The 20,283-nt window shown below is 44.5% G+C and overlaps 1 protein-coding gene across 1 annotated transcript in view; it reads left to right on the top strand.

Moving 5' to 3' along the window:
• ITGA9 (integrin subunit alpha 9) overlaps positions 1–20,283 on the top strand; it is a 244,780-nt gene that overhangs the window by 155,306 nt on the left and 69,191 nt on the right. The gene's annotated exons all lie outside the window — the stretch shown is intronic.

Genomic DNA, 20,283 nt, shown 5'->3' with positions numbered 1-20,283 from the left:
CAGACTCAGCCCATCGAACCAATGATGTTTTGCCATGGTTTGCCATGGTTGTGATAAGATTTTGGTTACTATAAACCTCTTAAATGAATGCATTGCATAGTAAACCAAAATAGGATGATTTCTTCTACGAGTTCATTCTCTTAGCGTTCAGTTTTGATCATTATGTTCAATACAATTTCAAGCTTCACAAAGTTGTCCTTGTATTAGGAGCTTAATTTTTTTTTCACATATTATGTGCTGCAACTGTGAAGTTTGTCAAGAGGAAAAAAAAAACAGGGGACAAAGTAGAAATGCCTTATGCCAATACACAGCTTCTCCTTAATGGAAGTTTTATGTGAAGACATTCAAGGTCTGGCCCAGCTCCTGTTGCAGTCAGTGGGAGGGTTTCCATTCCTTTGCAGTGGAAAAGAAATAACTTGAAGCATGTTCTTTTAAAAGGTTGTTGTGTTTTTTTTTTTCCTTCAATGCTTCCATGTTGAATAGTTTACACACATAGATGAACTGGAAAACCAATTGCCTTAGCTGTTTTTCTTGGCCAGCACTGTGAGGGAAGAAGCTGAGGATGATGTGCTGTTTCCCTTGGTATTTTACCTTGAGCCTGGGTCTATAGCAAGCGTGAAACATCTGTCCTGAGTGCTGCTTAGGAGGAGCAGTTTCTGGAAGCAGATGACATTGTTGCAGGCTTATCTCACTACTCAGTGTATCTTTTGCTAATAGAAGCAGGCATTTCTTTTTTTTAAAGAGTGAAATGCAGGACACATCAAATAATTACATGAGCTTCTTTCTCAGGTCTGGCATGCAGGATCAGGGAATGGACTGCTCTTTTTATTCCTGCTGCTGTTTTGGTAGGGTTTGGGTTGGTCTTTTCCCTGATAATTGTTTTAGTAACAGTTTAGAGAAAGCAATTTGTGCTTGGTTTACTTCCTCTCAGTCAATTTTTACTTGTAGGAAAACTAATATATCCTTGGCCTCACCATTAATCCAGTTGGGAAACTGGATTATGACCTCATAGCCTCAGTTACAGTGTTATGTTATCCTTAAGCTCTTTCAACAATGAATGTTGTTGTGTTTTTCTTTTGGGGGGGGCAGTAAAATATCACAGCCTCCATGTTTCATAACCTACTTCCATCTCTTGACATCTGTGCATAACATGCATTGTGAATGTGTAATTTAAAGGGATTATATTCCTGGTTAAACATCACCTAGGCAAAAATCCAGACTGTAGAGCCAGAATGAAAATGATGACTCCTAAGATTTCTCTTAGTGGAGCAATTCTGGAATCCAAAGAGCTTCTTGTGGGAAGCTTTAAGCAGCAACTGTCTTTTAATGAATGATGCTATAGTGGAAGAGAATGGTCTCTTCCATGGGACTGCCTGAACTACAAGGTGCCTCTGAGAATGATAATCCCGTGGTGGACTTTTGTAACCACTCTGGAGTCCTTTCAAGACTTTGAGGCATCTGTGTGTTTTCCCTGTGTCACCACTGGGGACACTTCAGTGGATTTAGTGCAGTTTTGTTTTTTTCTGTGGTCTGGCAGTGAAAAAGCTTTATGTTGGGGTTTTTGCAAGAGTGGTTGAGACAAAATGCCACATGATGTGTTTGAAAAGAAAGGTCTAACTCAAGGATGGTCATGGTAGTGTTCCTCAAATGGTCTGAGTGGAACTAGTCCTTCCAACCTTTCTGGACACAAGATTTCATGTGGCATATTGGATAGAGATACTACCTAGAGGGCAGTCAGCTATTGGAATTTTCTCCCCAGAGAAGCGGTGAATTCCCCAACACTTTCAAAGATTCAACTGAACAGGGCTGCTAGACCATTTTGTCTGGAAATTCCACTTAACAGAGGTGATACCACTTTCTGATAGAAGAATGCAGAGTGCTGCTGTGTGCTGAGCTTGGAAAAAGAATTAGAACCTATTTGTACTAACTCCTACACCATCTCATGTCTCTTGGAATTGCCTCCTGTCCTGTGATGCAAATAGATTTGTCAGCAATAGGCACTTTGGCTACCACTCATTAGCTGCTGTGTTTTCAGTAGTGACAGAAAAAGCACTGTCAGTGACAGCTAAATAGTGTAGGACAGAGCCATGTCTTTATTAAATCAGCTTAGCTATTCCATGAGATTTTATAGCAGCAGTATGAAAATAAAATATATAACTTAAGACTGCTAAACCCAACAGTAATAACCTCATGAGTACAGCACTAAATCTCTCGCTGCTCGGCAAGGGCTGGCAGCAATCTATCGGTTAACCCTGTCTCAGCACTGGTTGCAGACAGAATGAGTCAGGAAATCCCACTGCTGACCGTCATTTCCAGCCATGGATTGTTCCTACGTTTCAGACAGGCTCCCAGCATCCAAAGCCAGCTGTGTGTAACATTCCTGCTGCTTCTCACAGCAGCTTTCGCAAGCAGCAGCTGAGTGAAGTTAGCAGGGCTGGGCCAGGGCAGGGTGAACACTGAGGTTATGGTTTCCTCAGGCACAGTCATTTCCCCTTGATTCCCTCAGGAGTGTGTACCTGAAACTTTGGTACTGGGTGGGAATTTTGCTAATAGAGCCATGCTGCTTACAGGCTTCGAGGAGTGTAGTACTGTCTCTTGCTGGGTTAGCAAAGTCCTTGTACAGTTTGGATATGAACTTTTTCTTCCTCACTCCCAGAGTCTCCTCGTGTCTCTTGACTAGGATTGCTCAGAAGAGCTGCAGGCACAGGCAGAGTTTAAGTTTTTCCAAGTGGAAATTCTCTTACCCTGCTTTCCCATACTGCTCATATTTTCTAAGACTCTTAAAGCTGTCCGAGGCAGGACACTGATAGAGCACAAAAGCCAAGACATGCCCTTTTTGGATCCAGCTGTGCCACTGGAAGAAAATTCAGGTCCTGGGTATTCATTATGTCTCTTTTTCCAGCAGCCACTGCCCTTTTGGATCCAAGTTAACATGATCAGTCTCAAGTCACATCCAGCTGGTTAGCAGAAACCTTTTAAACCAGTGGTCTGATTAAATCCAGCTGAGTTTGTGTGGAGTGAGTTGGACTTGCTCCTGTAAACCACTCTGCCCAAGGGTCAGAGAGGAGTGATGCCAAGAAGCATGAAAGCTGTGATCCCTTGCTCTGGTACAAGTGTGTCTGGAAGATTGCCCAAGCCATATATCACTTATGTGAGAGGATTTGATCCCTTCTGGCAGGACAGCTTTTCTAGCCAGGGCTTGGGAACAGCAGTAATGTGTCAGTAATCAGGCTGCCACACTCTCCTTGCTGTTTTTGCATGTCTCATGCTTAACTCTAGCTCCAGAGAGCACCAAAGCATTTTGCATCCCTGGAATAAAACTGACCAGTTTCTTAGCTTGGAAGGAAAGATATGTACAGTTCAAGCTATGTGACTTCACAGAATCACAGAATTTCTGGAATTGACTTTCAAGCTCACTGAGTCCAATCATTAGTTTCACACTGACAAGCCCTTGGCTAAACCAAATCCCTCAGCACAGCATCTAATCACTGTGAATTGCTATGGTTGGAAAGGACCACCAGGATCATCCAGTCCAGCTTTCATCCCAGCATCCTTCATCGCTAGGCCACAGCCTCAAGTGCCACATCCACTCTTTTTTTAAACACATCCAGGGATGGGAACATCATTATCTAATTTTGACTTCTCTGTGAATGCACAATGAATACCTCATTTTTTATGCTTCCCTAAGGATAGAATCATAAAATCAAGCAGGTTGGAAGAGACCTCCAAGATCATCCAGTCCAACCTAGCACCCAGCCCTAGCCAGTCAACTAGACCATGGCACTAAGTGCCTCAGCCAGGCTTTGCTTGAACACCTCCAGGGACGGTGCCTCCACCACCTCCCTGGGCAGCCCATTCCAATGCCAGTCACTCTCTCTGGCAACAACTTCCTCCTAACATCCAGCCTATACTTCCCCTGGCACAACTTGAGACTGTGTCCCCTTGTTCTGTTGCTGGTTGCCTGGCAGAAGAGGCCACCCTCCACCTGGCTACAATGTCCCTTCAGGTAGTTGTAGACAGCAACGAGGTCCCCCCCGAGTCTCCTCTTCTCCAGGCAAACAACCCCAGCTCCCTCATAGGGTTTATGCTCCAGGCCCTTCACCAGCTTTGTTGCCCTTCTCTGGACACCTTCCAGCATCTCAGCATCTCTCTTGAATTGAGGAGCCCAGAACTGGACACAGCACTCAAGGTGTGACCTGACCAGAGCTGAGTACAGGGGCAGAATAACCTCCCTTGTCCTACTGGCCACACTGTTCCTGATGCAGGCCAGGATGCCATTGGCTCTCTTGGCCACCTGGGCACACTGCTGCCTCGTCTTCAGCCTACTTTCTATCAGTACCCGCAGGTCCCTTTCCTCCTGGTTGCTCTCAGCCACTGTCTCCCCAGCCTGTAGTGCTGCTTGGGGTTGTTGTGGCCAAAGTGCAGAACCCTGCACTTGGCCTTGTTAAATCTCATCCCTCTGCCCACCTATCCAGCCTGTCCAGGTCCCTCTGCAGGGCTCTCCTACCTTCCAACAGATCAACACCTGCTCCTAGCTTGGTGTCATCTGCAAACTTACTGATGCTGGACTCAATCCCCTCTTCCAGATCACCAATAAAGATATTGAACAGGACCTTTCTCAGGCTAGGGGCTTTTGAGCAGTGTGCTATGCCCCTGCTCTTAGGAGGTGGGAGTGGAAGGTTAGGCTTTTGGTCACTTATCACTCCCACACTCATAGAATGGGCATTGGATTAGTTGTGCACATAGTACTGATCAGAATCATTTTTTTCTCCTGTACTGTGTTTTGTCATGTGCACCTGAAAGAAGTCTCTTTCATTTTCCAACAAAACTTTATGAATAGAAGGTAAATCTCTAAAGCCTGTTGCCAAAATATCAGTGGAAATAAATGATTCAGAAGCTGTGATTTTGCTGGACTTTAGATCTGGTTCCGCTCAGAGTTGTTAGAAGGGCCTGTGTGTGGTTGTTAAATCCTGTTTTCAAGAGCAGCTTAACTCTTAGAAACATTTAGAACTCTTTGAGAGAGTGATTGGCACTGGAATGGGCTGCCCAGGGAGGTGGTGGAGTTGCCGTCCCTGGTGGTGTTCAAGCAAAGCCTGGCTGAGGCACTTAGTGCCATGGTCTGGTTGATTGGCTAGGGCTGGGTGCTAGGTTGGAGTGGATGATCTTGGAGGTCTCTTCCAACCTGGTTGATTCTATGATTGGACAGGGCTGGGTGCTAGGTTGGAGTGGATGATCTTGGAGGTCTCTTCCAACCTGGTTGATTCTATGATTGGACAGGGCTGGGTGCTAGGTTGGAGTGGATGATCTTGGAGGTCTCTTCCAGCCTGGTTGATTCTATGATTCTATAATTGGACAGGGCTGGGTGCTAGGTTGGAGTGGATGATCTTGGAGGTCTCTTCCAACCTGCTTGATTCTATGAATCTATGAAAACTAGTCATAGGTTGATTGTGTATTAAGGTGCCAAAAGCCTAAAGAACCCTGGCCTTGCAAAACCAACTGCAGATAACTCCAACTAGCTTTAAAATAAATCTAAGCTTTTGCATTGTTAAGCTACCTGCAGCAAAACAATGAGTTGCAGTGGGGAATCACCCCAAGTGTTTCCACAGAAAGCAGCAGGAACTTGACTTTCAATAAGATGATATGCCTGTTTGTTTCCAGGGAGGTTAGGCAGGGTGAAAACTTTCTACTGCAGTACAGAAACATGGTGTAATGTTTTTATGATTTGGGGAAAGAGAAGCTGTTTGATAGTTCTTAAACAGCTTGTGTTTTTTAAGCTGTTACCAAACATCTCTGCTTTTAAAGACTTGATGGCCCTGGTGTAACATATGTGACCAGATCCATGGACAAATTTTACACTGGTTGGTGGATCTGGGGCTCCAGTTTCTGTGATGTTGACATTTTTTTGTCCTGGAAGTAGCTCTTCATGACTCTTGATTGTTTCCAGTGAATTCTAACCTACCTGCCAGTGTACCACCCAAGGTAGTGTTTCACTATGGCTCACTGTGGAGATCCTGCTTTCTGTCCAGGTAGAGGAGGGAAAAGGAAATCTGAAGCACTGAAGTTCTGAGCCTCTTTGAAGGAATGGAGAATGGCTTCCTGGGCAGCAAGTGGTAGCTGCCCACCTCCTTTCAGTCCCTCTATGGCTCCTGGCTCACAGGCCAGGCTGCTCTCCCCTGCACATCTTCAGGAGCCGTGCAGAGCTGACAGCCACTGCCATGGTCACATTTGTGCTATGTGAGAAGCCTTTGGAAAATACATTTTTCTGCCTCAGTTGCTGAGATCCAACCACCCCAAACTAGACTGCTATCCTGATGAACAGCATTGCTAGGAGCAAGGGCAAACCTCTTTGCAGTGTACAGCCTGTATGCAGTGAGCATAATGTACTTAATCTTGGATGTTCTTATGTACAGTCGGTGCTGTCCCTATTGAAAGGTCACCAGTGACTTCCCTGTGTCCCAGTGTCTCACCTCATGGTTTCAGTTTGCTCTTAAACTCAGTGGAGAGAGACTTCCCAACGTTTGAGGTGAGAAATCTGTGGGACAGGGTTGTTTACTGTGTTCTTATGGAAAGGCTTAAAGTTGAACTTTGACATCTTCTACCAAAGACTTAAATGAGAAGCGATTTGCACAGCCTTCAGTGACTTTTATTACCACAAGAAATGGGGGTTTGTTTTTGTTGTAACTCGAAGCTTGAAGTGTATTAAGTTTCTGCTATGAAAGGTCAATTCTATTCTTGCAGGAATTTTCTTTGGTCACTTCCAAGACAGGCAGCTTAAGAATGTGCCAGAAGATAAATGATACCCCAAGTGGAAAATGCAATAGGGCTGTAAAGGAATGTATTTATGCTTACACTGTGTATGTGTATAACATACATGTACTCATATATGTATGTATTTCTGTTGCTTAGTCCTGTGGGATGTTCTAGTCACACATGCTGTGGGATTGGAAGTGCTGGCAAACTGCTCTCCTTCACCTAGTTATTTGGATTTCCTCTGTGATGCTGGTAGGCTCTTATGTTAAAATGGGACCTTCTTTAATCTTATTAAGCACAAGGTATTGTCCTGCAGTCAGGACATAGCCTCTATGAAGGCAACATCAGTTTTATCTCTAGAAAGGCTTAAACCCCATTCCCAACTTGTGTAGTCAAACAGATGAGTATGGATGTGGAGAGTTATGGACTGAAAATCCAAGGTGAGGATAACACTGCTTAAGAAATCACAGGCACTGCTTTCCTTGGGTTCAACACCAGGGCCCTGGGATTTTCTTCTGCTGTGAAAGGAAAGTCCTGACATTTTTTTCCCCTTTCCTTTCTGATGCCTCTCTATTTTGCTTGTTCATACTTTGCGTTTTACCTTCCTTCAAAAACGTGGTGGAAGAGCTGTGAGGAGAGCTTTGATTTCTTCTAGGGACCTGGGTGAGGCAGCCTCCCTCATCCTGGAGCAGCCACCAGTGAGGTGTGTGAGTTCCTGGTTCAGCTGGCAGCAGTCTGTGTTCCTGGTAGCAGACACAGGCATGTAAACAGGCATGTTAACCCCCCTCTGAAGGAGGCCTCCAGGCCCCAGCTCTGCTGGTTTTTGGCTATGTTGGGGGTTTTGATTGTTTGTTTGTTTTGAGAGAGAGCTTCCTGTGGTGTTTCATCAAAACCAGAGGCATTGAGCAAGGCAGGGAGGAAGAGCAAGCTGCCTTTCAGCTGGCTCCATTTCAGGCTCTGGAGCTGAGTGCTGGACCCCCTCTTCAGGCTGTCTCAGTGGACCCCCAGCCCAGGCTGGCTGCATAGGATGTGTTCACTGCTTTAAGAGCCTGCCTTTGGGAGCAGGCCAGGAAACCTGTGCTTGACTTCTGGCTGTAACCCTCTGCACTTAGCAAGGGAAAAGGGAGGAGCACACTAAGAACCCAGCTCTATAAAGCAGAGCGGCACCTCTTAAACTAAAGCCTTACAAGTGAACTGCTAAGCTTTGGCTTTAAAAGAAGGGAAAGTAAAAGCCCTGTTTCAATATCCAGATGCAGTGGGTAATGGATTATACCTTGGCATTTCATCTGTGTCCCAAGGTTATGTAGCATTTATCATCAGGGGCATTGTAGCCAGATGGGGGGTGGCCTCTTCTCCCAGGCAACCAGCAATAGAACAAGGGGACACAGTCTCAAGTTGTGCCAGGGTAGGTATAGGCTGGATATTAGGAAGAAGTTCTTCACAGAGAGAGTGATTGGCATTGGAATGGGCTGCCCAGGGAGGTGGTGGAGGCACCATCCCTGGGGGTCTTCAAGAAAAGCCTGGATGAGGCACTTAGTGCCATGGTCTGGTTGATTGGTTAGGGCTGGGTGCTAGGTTGGACTGGATGATCTTGGAGGTCTCTTCCAACCTGGCTGATTCTATGATTCTATGATCAGCAGGTTTTCCTGTGAAGAAGTCCTGATGTGCCTTGTAGTTGAGTTGCTGAAAGACCCAAACCTCTGTGTGTGTTTGCAAAAGACATTTCCTGGGGTTTCAGATTGAGCTTTGGTTGTTGGGGATCTTAGGCTGAGCTAAGGTTTATTCATTCCAGGAATATACCTAGTGCCAAACTCATTATTGTTATTACCTTAGTATGATTCTTTATCATTAGCACAGAAAGGAAAGAGGAGGAAGGGTTGATTTTATTGTGTTTACTCACCCAGTTGGGTTTCAGTTTAGTTTCTTTTTGCTTTAATTATTTGTGAGGTTTTCCATTTACTTTTTCACTGAACTAGGTGTAACTGCTGACATCTGAATTTATTGCCTGAACTCATTATTAATTCAAGCATTTCATTATAGCACTAAAGGCAAATAGCTGTGTGGCAGCTGAACACACCAATATAGTTGATACCTTAAACACAGAAGGTTGGCTTATAGTACATGTGGGCATAGATTATTTGTACTGTCAAAAATAGCATTGGGAAATTGTTGGTACTTTTATTTGGTTAATCACCCAGGCTAGACTCAGCTAAGCTGGACATTAGAAGAGAGCTTTATATTTACAGCTTAGGACAATAGACAAGCAGGTATTTATAACCTATACAGCTATAGACAGAAATAGACAAGTCAAAAAGGGAATACAGAAACACAACAGCCCTCCCAGAAACCAGAGTCCCCAGGAGGGGCTCCCAACCACCCTTCCACCTCCTTTCCACCCCTCTACCTTATCCCAGACTTTGCCTTACGTTAAAGGTGAGTTTGGAGAATTGGCTGGGGGGTTAGGAAGCAGAAGGATTAGTTACACAGACAGCAGGTTAGAGGGAGAAAGGAGGCAGCCAGAGCCAGAGAGCAACTCTGTTATCTATCATCTTGTTTTTCTATGTCTCAGCAGGCCAATGAGTGCAGTAGACATCACCATTGCTTCCTTTTCACAGCCTGTCATTTAATTCTTATCACTAGAATATCCCAGCTAGGCTCAATCTAGCAGAAAGATGGGACTTGTGATCCAGGAATGCAGAGATGAAAAAAAAACTGTATGTCCAGTTCAACCATTTTTAAATGTCTCTTTTGCAAGGAGTGGTTTGTTGAACTTGCTAACACAGTTGGATCAAAGTCCAGCAGTCAGCTACACATGGTCCTCTAGCTGCTGTCCCTGGAGGTGTTCAAGAAAAGCCTGGATGAGGCACTTAGTGCCATGGTCTGGTTGACTGGATAGGGCTGAGGGATAGGTTGGACTGGATGACCTTGGAGGTCTCTTCCAACCTGGTTGATTCTATGATTCTATGCTTGACAGAAGTGTTGAACCACACCAGTAATGGTATAAAATCTAACATAAGGTTCAAGTACATGGGGAAGATGCAGTTTGGATTCTATTTAGTCCACATTTCCAGCTTTGTATCTGCTTGAATTATCTCAGAGGCTGTTCCTGAAATGGTGACATTTGCAGCCATCACTGAGGTCCCAATAGAAAGGAGCATTCAGCCCAGTGCTCCAGATGCAGAGAAAGTTGCTGAGCCCATTTTCCCTTTGCCTTGTGCATGGTGGTAGTTCTGCTGGCTGACTTGCTCCCCAGTTATTTTGTTTACATACCTCATTGTTGGATGCAAAAGGCTGTTGCCCACATCGTGCCAGGGCATGACTCTGGGTGCCTTTAGAATGGGGATTTCTACATCACTTGGAATGAATGAAAACCATGACAACAAAATATTTGGTTTCTGAGGTGGGCATTTAAGACAGTAGCTGAGGAAGACATCCAATAAATCATCTGAGGCTACTTAGGAGTGGCAATGATTTTTTTCTGCTGTCCTGCAGACAGGAAAGCAGATGATAGGAAGCAAACAAGACAAAGGAGTGCTTCACACCACATCTCGTCTGTGCAACTCATGACACTGGTCCTGAAAAACAATAACATGAAAGGACCTGCATGGTTAGAATTCCTGTTAGAGTTGATGATTGCCATCCTTTCTAATGTGGAGCCAGAAAACTCATGCAAAGGTAAAGGGCATGTAGAAAGACTTCCTGAAAAGGCCTCTCAAACCTATGCATCACCTGCAGATGCTTGGCTCCTCAGCTGTGATGCCTACTGATGGTAATTGCCCATGAGGTACAAGACACCTCCTCTAAAGTGACTGTGTCATTTGCAGCATGTGTGCCATACTGATTTGCCTCTAAGAAATAGTTTCTTTTGCTTGGCTGCAGGTCCAGTGCCTTGGTAATGAATGGGGGGATGTGTGAGCCTGTGGGTGGGAGAAAGCAACTGAATTTGCTCCAGAAATGGTACAATATGAATAGGCTAAAAATTGTAAATGCTTCTGACAACGCTGAGTCAACTCAGAGAGTCTCTGTGCCTTCAGTATCCTGCAACTCAGGCAGAACAGGCTGGGGTTTAAAGTAAAAGTTTCAGGGGAATGAAGGGAGTAGTGAGAACTTCCAAAAGCTGACTGATTGCTATTTCTAGTTGTGCTGGCTCCAAGAAGAAAACAAGGCCTAAGCAATATGCTCACTTAAAGCAATAGGAGCAACAGATCATTTGGAAATAGCTGTGAGGTCAGACTATCTGTGCAGGTACCTGACATGGTGTGAAATCTTACCAGCTCTGGTACAATCACGACATTCTTGCTCTCATTTCTCATCTGAGCTGCCTATGGAGGAGGAAGTCCAACTGAGCAGGCTATGGGTCGTGGTCAGAGTCAATGGGTTGGTCCTAGTTTGAAACTGCTATTCTTTTGTCTGCCTGCCTCCTCTGGAAAATTGTACCTGCATTAGACCTCAAACGAAGTTTGCTGTTGGCTTTTCTTGCTTTCTTGCTTGCATTTTCCCCCAGTGACTGCACGTAGCTTTGCAATGCTGCTTGCTAAGAAGAGCAAGAGGGCCTGTTTATTGTTTTAGCCAGAGTTCCAAGAAAGGAATTCTTTCTCTTTCTAGTCCAAGCAATTGTTACATTTTTCTACTGTACTTGCTTCTCTACTTGTTATGTGAAAGGTACTTGTGTCTTACTGGAACTTAGAAGCTTGATTCTTTGCTGAGGATTACAAAAGGCAGGTGAAAACTGGAATCACTGAAATGGTTTCATTTGGGGAAGTGATACAGTGACCAAGGCTACTTTGACAGACAGCTTGTCATAATACAGCCTCAAATGAAGTTGTCATGTTAGAACTACCTTGTCATTGCGTAGCATCCTTTAAAGGGAGGGAGGACAAAGGGCCAAATTAATCATGGAATGGTTTAGCTTGGAAGTGACCTCAAAGATCATTCAGTTCCAACACCCTGCCACAGGCAGGGATGTGTCCAGAGAAGGGCGACGAGGCTGGTGAGAGGCCTTGAGCACAGCCCTATGAGGAGAGGCTGAGGGAGCTGGGATTGGTTAGCCTGGAGAAGAGGAGGCTCAGGGCAGACCTGAAGGAAGATCTGACTTGTGTAGTACAGTGAAAGCTGGTGTGAGGCTAATTCATCTGTTAAAAACAAGTTGGCATAGCAGCAAAGAAAGTGAAAATTCTCAGGCTGACACCAAATGCTCCTTTGCCCATATTAGCTTTACCTCCTGCCCTTCAGGCCCCCTAAAAATTGCAAACCCAAAACCACAAACATCTGCTTTGACTGATTCTGAATTAGAGCTTAAACCACTTATGTGACCTGACCCAATGATTTTGACTGCTTCTCCATCTTTTAAGATGGTGTGCTTTAAAAGATCTGCTGCACTTCACTAGTGAAGAGAAACATTCCAGAGAGACAGTTAAAATAAAAAGCTTAGGAATACCCAGTAAATAGAAAAGGTTCTTTTTTCTTTCCTTTATTACTCAAAGATGTGCTGGATCAGCTGGGATTGGTGAGCTCATGACCTATAAATAGGCTCCATCCAGGCAAGAGAGGGAAGAGGTGGGAGGCTCTAATTAATTATATAGAAATAGTTGTTTTCACATAATAAGCAGCAAAGCCAAGATGTTTGAAGCCAGGCTCACTGGGCTGGGGGTGGGGTGTGCCTACAGCACTTACTAATGAGATCATGGAATAGGACAGGAAATCTCTCCTTAATGCCAAAGAAAACTCCCCCCCTCCCCCCACTACCACTTAGTTCTTTTTACAAAACAACTGTTGGTTTTCCCCAAGTCCCTTTCAAGCTGATTTTCTGTAAATGAATCAAAGGACCAATTCATTATCCAAATACAGCCCCAGATGCCCCACTCCCCTGGATCTTTAGATGCACATCTGGCTCCGTGCGCGTCAGTGCACTGGGGTGTGCGGTTCTGCTTGCTCATGTAAGTGCCTGCATGACCAAGGTCTTTGCCTGTGGAACAGCAGTTTGTGGAGCTGCAAAATTTATGATGTGTGACATTCACATTTGCTTGTTTGGATTGGTGAGGGAGTATCTGTGTGTTGAAAAGGAAAGGAAACCTTTCAGTCTCTGTGACACTTTCAAAACAAACCTTTGCAGCACATACATGAAATTCTTTCTCTTCTGGACATCCAATATTCTCCAATCATTGCATTCCAGAGATTAGATGGATGCTAGGTTTGTGATTGTCTGGTTGACAAGTCCTCACTGAGTCTGTATCTCCCTCTCTCAAATATTTTCTCTAGCAGGTAATGGTTAAGAATAATTTCCATGCTATAGTTGTATTGCTTCTGGTTCATCACCAGCTTGTCCTTCATGTTGTTCACATTGTTGCTTGTGTCCCACCTGCCTTTGGAAATGATTTGTAATTTCTAGCAGAAACCTGTGAAGCTCAGGCAGTGGAGGTGTTACACTTAAAAAGTCAAGCCAGCCTGACTGCTTTCCATCACGAACATCTTTTTCCTCTTTATGCGTGACTCTGTCACATCCTTGGCAAGCAGAGAAGCACCTGTGGAAGAGTTTTGGAGCACAGGGTGCTTGCCTGAAGTTGCCAAGATTGCAAAAGAAGAATGAAACTCATGAGCTTTTCACTCTGACAGAAGAAACTCCCTGAAATGCACACGAGAATTCTTCTTGGTCCTTCAGTTGCTTTTAAAGCCGTGGTCATCTGCGCCAGACCACCACAGTGCATCTCCAAAGCTCCTATCAGTAGTAGGACTTTATATCATTTTTTCCCCAGCTTGCATTGCACAGTCACAGCTCACAGGAGGCCTCATTGTCTTCTCTGGTGCCACCACTGCCACCTGGGAAGCTGGCCTCCCACCGCCACGCAGAGCGTTCCCTGTGCCTGCCTCTGCCTGACCCACGCCTTGTGCTGATGGCAGTGAGTGTTTGATGCTTTGTGCCTTTGTAACTTCTGAAATAGATGAGTGAAAAAAAGAGAAGAAAAACAAACCCCAGAACTGCTGGCTTGCTCTGACAAGCACTGAGCCTTCCAAACTGGAACCAGCTGCTGATGTCTCTGACTGTGGCTTTGGGATGAAAGATCTGGGGAAGATCTGGGTCATGCAGGGTCAGACCCAGACACAGAGGAAATATTAACTGCTCAATTAACAGAAGACGCTGACAATGAGGCAAAGAAGACATCAGGCTACTGGCTGCATGAAGAAAACAGTCCAAAGAACTTTCACAGTGTTAACCAGAGCATCTTTAAAGAGGTATCTGAGATACTACCGTTTTGGTCATGTCAGGTGATTTTTTTTACTTGCATTATGGTACAGTGCCAGGAATAGTTCCCAGTCAGTAATACCTCTGATCCTCTTTGTGTTCCTGTGGTTTTAAAGTACCCAAGAAGCCTCATTTTGGAGGAAAGCATGGTATCTGTGGAATTCTGTGTTAGAAAAAAGCCAAGCTATTGTATGCAGAAGGGGCCTCCAAGATGAAATTACTCTGAGCTGCACTTGCTCAGGGAAACTCAGCCTGAGCCAGTCTTTTTGTTTTAAAAGCAGTCTCCAAGCTTTCCTGAGCTCAGCCATCCCAAATTGCTCTATACATGTGGGTACCTGTGACCCACATTCTTTGGTGACCTCAGTTACTGTGGGAAGAAAGTACAGATGGGCATTGACTGTACTGACAAATCTTCATATCCTTGAAGCCTCATTGAAAGCATTAAGTGGGTTGTGAGAGATGAGAGTGACAGGAGCTAAATAAAAATCACATTCTCAAAATCCATGACAAATTGGCCTGGATCAGGAGCAGTGTGGCCAGCAGGATGAGGGAAGTTATTCTTCCCCTGTGCTCAGCACTGGTCAGGCCACACCTTGAGTCCTGTGTCCAGTTCTGGGCTCCTCAATTCAAGAAAGATGTTGAGGTGCTGGAAGGTGTCCACAGGAGGGCGCCAAAGCTGGTGAGGGGCCTGGAACACAAACCCTATGAGGAGAGGCTGAGGGAGTTGGGGTTGTTTAGGCTGGAGAAGAGGAGGCTCAGGGCAGACCTCATTGCTGTCTACAACTACCTGAAGGGAAGTTGTAGCCAGGTGGGGATTGGCCTCTTTTCCCAGGCAGCCAGCAACAGAACAAGGGGACACAGTCTCAGGGTGTGCCAGGAGAGGTATACGCTGGATGTTAGGAGGAAGTTGTTGTCAGAGAGAGTGATTGGCATTGGAATGGGCTGCCCAGGGAGGTGGTGGAGTCACCATTGCTGTGTGTGTTCAAGAAAAGCCTGGGTGAGGCACTCGGTGCCATGGTCTGGTTGACTGGCTAGGGCTGGGTGCTAGGTTGGAGTGGATGATCTTGGAAGTCTCTTCCAACCTGGTTGATTCTATGATTCTATGACGATTCTATGAAATTAGAGTTGTCAGCAGCATGATCAAGGGCTTAGACTGAGATTATGAAGAGTGAATTTGAAGAAGAAGCTACCTCAAACATCATCAAAGAAATGAGCCTTTATTTTAGATTCCTGACATGGGAGGTGATTGTGTGGCCCAGCTTTGTGAGCTGAGTTACCAGCTGTGAACAGACATATGTTCAGTGATCTCTCCCAAATGTAAGAAGCTCTTAAAATGCAGCTCAGGTCTGTGTAATTGTCCCGTTGGTTTGGAACAAAACATCCAGATGTTCACCTAAAGTCTCATTTGGGGAAAGGTCCCTTTTCAGCAAGAGTGCAAATTGGAATTACTGACAAATAAGAATATGCTTTAAACTGGGATCTGTGATGACAATAGAGAAAAAAGAACAAAGCAACATTTTCTGAGCCTGTGCCTGATGTAAGCCTCTACCTTTGGTGCACACCAGAGAACTGTTATTTCCAAGGAACTGAGGGGTGACCTCATTGCTGTCTACAACTACCTGAAGGGATGCTGTGGCCATGTGGGGTTGGCCTCTTCTCCCAGGTAACCAGCAACAGAACAAGGGGACACAGTCTCAAGTTGTGCCAGGGTAAGTATAGGCTGGATGTTAGGAGGAAGTTGTTGTCAGAGAGAGTGATTGGCATTGGAATGGGCTGCCCAGGGAGGTGGTGGAGTCACCATCCCTGGAGGTGTTCAAGAAAAGACTGGATGAGGCACTTAGTGCCATGATCTAGTCGACTGGATAGGGCTGGGTGCTAGGTTGGAGTGGATGATCTTAGAGGTCTCTTCCAACCTGGTTGATTTTATGATTCTAATGGTAAAGTCTATACTCTGTAGAGTATACAGTAAGTAGATGCATAGTATATAACTTTTTTGAGTTTTAGCATAGCATGGACAGTGCAAGTAGCCTTCTTTTGTGTAATTCTCTTAGCACACTTGTAGGAATTCTTGAATGAGGATACTGGATGCTTGGAGGCTGGATGAGGCACTTAGTGCCATGGTTTAGTTAATTAGAAGGGTTAGATAACAGGTTGGACTCTATGATCTTAGAGGTCTTTCCCAGCCTGGTTAAATTCTGCGATCCTCTTCCTGATCCCCTGCGGTGGCAACTGGAGTTGTTCACAGGCAGGCACTGTAGAAAACAAAAGCAGTAACAAGAGAGTGTGCTCTGGCAAGGAGTGCAGGGTTCCTCAGTATTCACTCTTGTCCTTCTTCTTTTGTACCCTTTGAAATATCTGCAGCGGCATACAAAGTCCTTACAAGTTCAATACATTCTCAACATCTCCAACATGAGAGTATTCTGCCAACATATTATCAAGGCTCCCAGGACATTTACTGCTCTATTCCAGATTATGTGTGCTAGAAGTCAGGAATTGAAGGGCAGGCTTTTTTGCACCTAAACAACAACAAAGCTTTAATTTGAGTATAGCTAAGAAGAAGGAATATAAACAGTTGGTAAATGTATTTTCTAACAAATTGCTTGGGGTTTTTTTTCCCTTGTTAAAAAAAAATCCATATTATCTTAACAATTCTCAATGAAGACATTTTCAGTGTCTTTCTGTGCTTGTTTGGGTTTATTTCTTTTTTAATCCATTTGAAAATAACAGCCAGTCAGAAGAATACTTAAGAGTGAGGTCACCTCTGGCACAGATAGCATTATTCAGAGCAGTACTGAACTAGAACCAAGTGAAGAAAGTATTGTAAATGCCTCTTGACTGTCTTGGTATGATTTTAGAAGGAAAATGAAAACCAGTTAGGGCCATATCTAGTGTACCCTCTTGCAAATCCAGCATTCCTTTGCTGACATTTCAGATGTAGTATCTACTAGCACCATGTGCACTGAGAAAGGCAGAGAGGTAGTAGGCTGTGGATGAGTATTAGGACAGTTGAATTCACATGTTCTTGGTGAGACCACTAGTGAGTGCAAAATAACACAAGTGACCTATCCTTTTATACTTGCTAGCTTTTGCTAACAAAAGTTGTCAGCATGAAAGCATGGCTATTGGATGCTGTTGAAGGGGAACTTAACAGGCTGGAGGAGGTTGCTTAAGGAGATGCTTGAGGTGAGGAGCTTGCAACCAGTTGTGGGTGGGGATGAGGGGTGAAAAGAAGTTGAGGAACTGTGCTGAATGACTAGATTGGGGGCAGCATCAGTTCAGAGGGGTTGTTCTACCTTTGGGAAAGAATGACGCTAAGGACAGAAAGAATAAAACCAGATTGGGCACTTTAAGGTTGGAACATTTTGGTTGGACGTAAGTGAGGCAGAAAAGGGTAAAGATGTATTGTTTGATCTTAAGTGATGAGATACAAGCAATGCAGGACCCCTAGGGAAAATGTCTGTGTGTGATTTGAGAATGCTTAGTCGGGGTGAAGCTATGCAAGGCTCAATATCCTTCTTTGGGCTGTGCCATTTCACTTGTGCTGACTGTTTCCAGTCATCCACGTTCAGGAAGAGGCTGCTCAATTCAGAGCAACGTGTTCTATTGATATGTCAATATGAAGACTCTTCCCAGAGGCACAGTTTCTGATCTGTGTTTTATCTAGAGCCAGGCAACCTTTCTTCCACTAGCAGTTCTCTCTTACTGTTTTCTTTTGTCTTCTTTTCCTTCTTCTTAAGTCTTAGATTTGGCAGCTAACCAAGGTTGGAAATGACCCTTCAAAGTCAAAGCAAACAATATTTAAGCAATCCTCTAAAAACATTTGCTCTGGGGGAAAGGGGGGAAACAACAACTGTCTTTGAGCAGGGCTTGATTCTAATAAGAGGCCTTTTTCAGGATCATACCTACCATAATGTGGTCTCAGCTTTGTACCACAAGATTATGAAGCACATCAAGTACTCTTAACAAAAGACAGGCTTTTTAAATGCTAAAATACATGCAGCGAAAGACTGTGTGGTTGTGGCCTTTTCCAGCATTCACAAGCTATTTTCTATCTGATAACCTACCTGAGGTGGCCTGAAAAATGCATGATTCTCTTGTGGTCCAGTGGTGAACTCTCTGATTGGGAAAGAGCAAAATCTGTGGTGCAGTGCTATGTATATTCCCTGATAATCAGCTAGGTGAGACCAGCAAAGGGACAGGCGCTGCCTAGGAGTTCTTTCAGGGTGAAATAAGGGTCCCATAATCTAGCATCCTGTGTTGTTAAAATGCTTTGCTCCTCTTGAAATGCTTTCTAGACTAAGGCAGGTTTTTAAGCATTCAGCTTGATCTAACTTGCTTACTTGTCTTTAAAACAATTAGTCTGTGAGCACCTGATGTTGTTCTGGCAGTTGTGTGAGAGGTTTTGGGCAGTAAGAGCATGACTGCATCTAGCATTATGGTCAAGAATGTGAAGAGAAGTTGCTCTTAGGCACATCTTTATTGTCAGCCTGAAAGATAGAGTTGGAGTTCCCATGTTCAGAAGCTGTCCACTTCTGCTGAGACATGTCCTGGCTGAAGATGCCCATGAAGGAAATAGCTGGTGTCTCCTGGTGCAGACTATGTGGTGCAGCAAATAACGAGCTGAAAGAGCAAAGAGAGGGGAAGAACTGCAGAAGAGCATGAACATTGCTGAAGTTTATTCTCTCCTGAGTCTTAAATTTAGTGAGTAGCAGCATTCCCAGGCTGCTGCTTCTAGGCACTATAATAATGTGATCATCACCCACTTGCTGCACTATTTAGTTGAAGCCACACATATTTACACTTGAAAACATTTGTGTCCATAAGTAAGCCCATCTTGTTTCATCTTTGCTTATACCCCTGATCACATACCCCAGAGGTTTTATTTGACAGTAGAGCTTGGGTCGTTTCCTCATGTGCTATAATCATCAGGAGCATTTCTTTCTGCAGTAAAGGTCTTTGAGAAAGGTACTGTGAGCCAGCCTGAGCTTCATGTTTCTCATACCCAGGTCTGCCTCTGTTATGCAGTAATAGAGCTATTTGGCTAATTAGCTGCCTATTTATCTGATGGACTCTTCTAAGAATATGAAATGCTGTGAAAAGTTTCAGAGAGAAAACAAAGTTCTCCAGATAAAGCTTCACACTTCCTTGCTGGAAGAGCAGCTTCCAGCCCCTTTGGCCATGTTTTCTAACCAAACTAGAAACTACTATGCAAAGTCATGCTGGGTCATAGAGAAGCATTGCACATTAAGTATTAATCTAGAATCAGAAGCCAAAATTTCTGTAAGGCCTGACACATGATGCTTCTGTTCCCTATTTGCTAGAGAAGACATCACCAACTCTTCAGCCTGCTGCAGCAGTGTGAAAATGGAATGCATTTAGTGCTTAGAGAGTGCCCATGTGTTCTAGAGCTGAACACCATATGAAACCCTGTAGAGAAACAGTCTTCTCTGTCTTCAAGAGAGTGCACTACAAATAAAGCCTGAAGCCAGACAGTGAGCAGCAAGGGGGAAAGCAGTGTTTACTTGTTAGCTGAGCTTCTCCATCCTAGTCACAGACCAAGGCAATGGGTGGAGAAAGGCTTTCTGGGTAGCCTGTGTGCCTCAGAAGACTGAACTGAACCAGTGTGGTGCAGGCAGTCTTATTTCTGGTATTTAATCCACATCTAGCATTAAACAAATTGACTTTGCAGCATTAATGGAGTGATAGAATATTTCAGGCTGGAAGGGTCTCATAGGAATCATTGAGTGCAGCTCCCTGAGCTTCACAGATCTACCTAAAAGTAAATCATTTGGCTAAGAGCATCATCCAGACACTTCTTGAACTCTGACAAGATTGATGCAATGCCCACTTTACTGGGGAGCCTGTTCTAGTGACCAACCTCTTTGGCAGTGAAGAATCTTTCCCTACTGTCCCCTCTGTTGTAATAACATTAATCATTAAATTGAATGCTATGCTAATGAAAGCAGAAGGCCATTCAAGTCAGCCTCACTGCATCCATCAAACTCTTGAAAGCAAAAGCAGCAAAACCAGCCAGTGCAATGCTGTCTACCATTTCCTTAACAAGAACTCAACTGGCATCTGCCTGCCTGCCTGCTGTCAGGCTGCCAGCCTGCAAAATGAAGAAGTGCTGCACTTCATCCTTTATCAAGAGGAGACTTCTCTCTCTTATCCTGGGCTCTGACATCTCTGAAGCAGTAAGGCCTTGAGGAGAGCAGACAGCCTCTCGTGTCTGTCTGGTCAGTGTCACCACCAGACAGCTATGTAAATAGAAACCTCTCTTGAAGGAACAGAGG

This window comes from Pogoniulus pusillus, chromosome 32 (assembly GCF_015220805.1).
Source record: "Pogoniulus pusillus isolate bPogPus1 chromosome 32, bPogPus1.pri, whole genome shotgun sequence".
NCBI lineage: Eukaryota > Metazoa > Chordata > Aves > Piciformes > Lybiidae > Pogoniulus > Pogoniulus pusillus.
The sequence above is the reverse complement of the archived record's forward strand: the minus strand, read 5'-3'. Positions and strand labels throughout refer to the sequence as shown.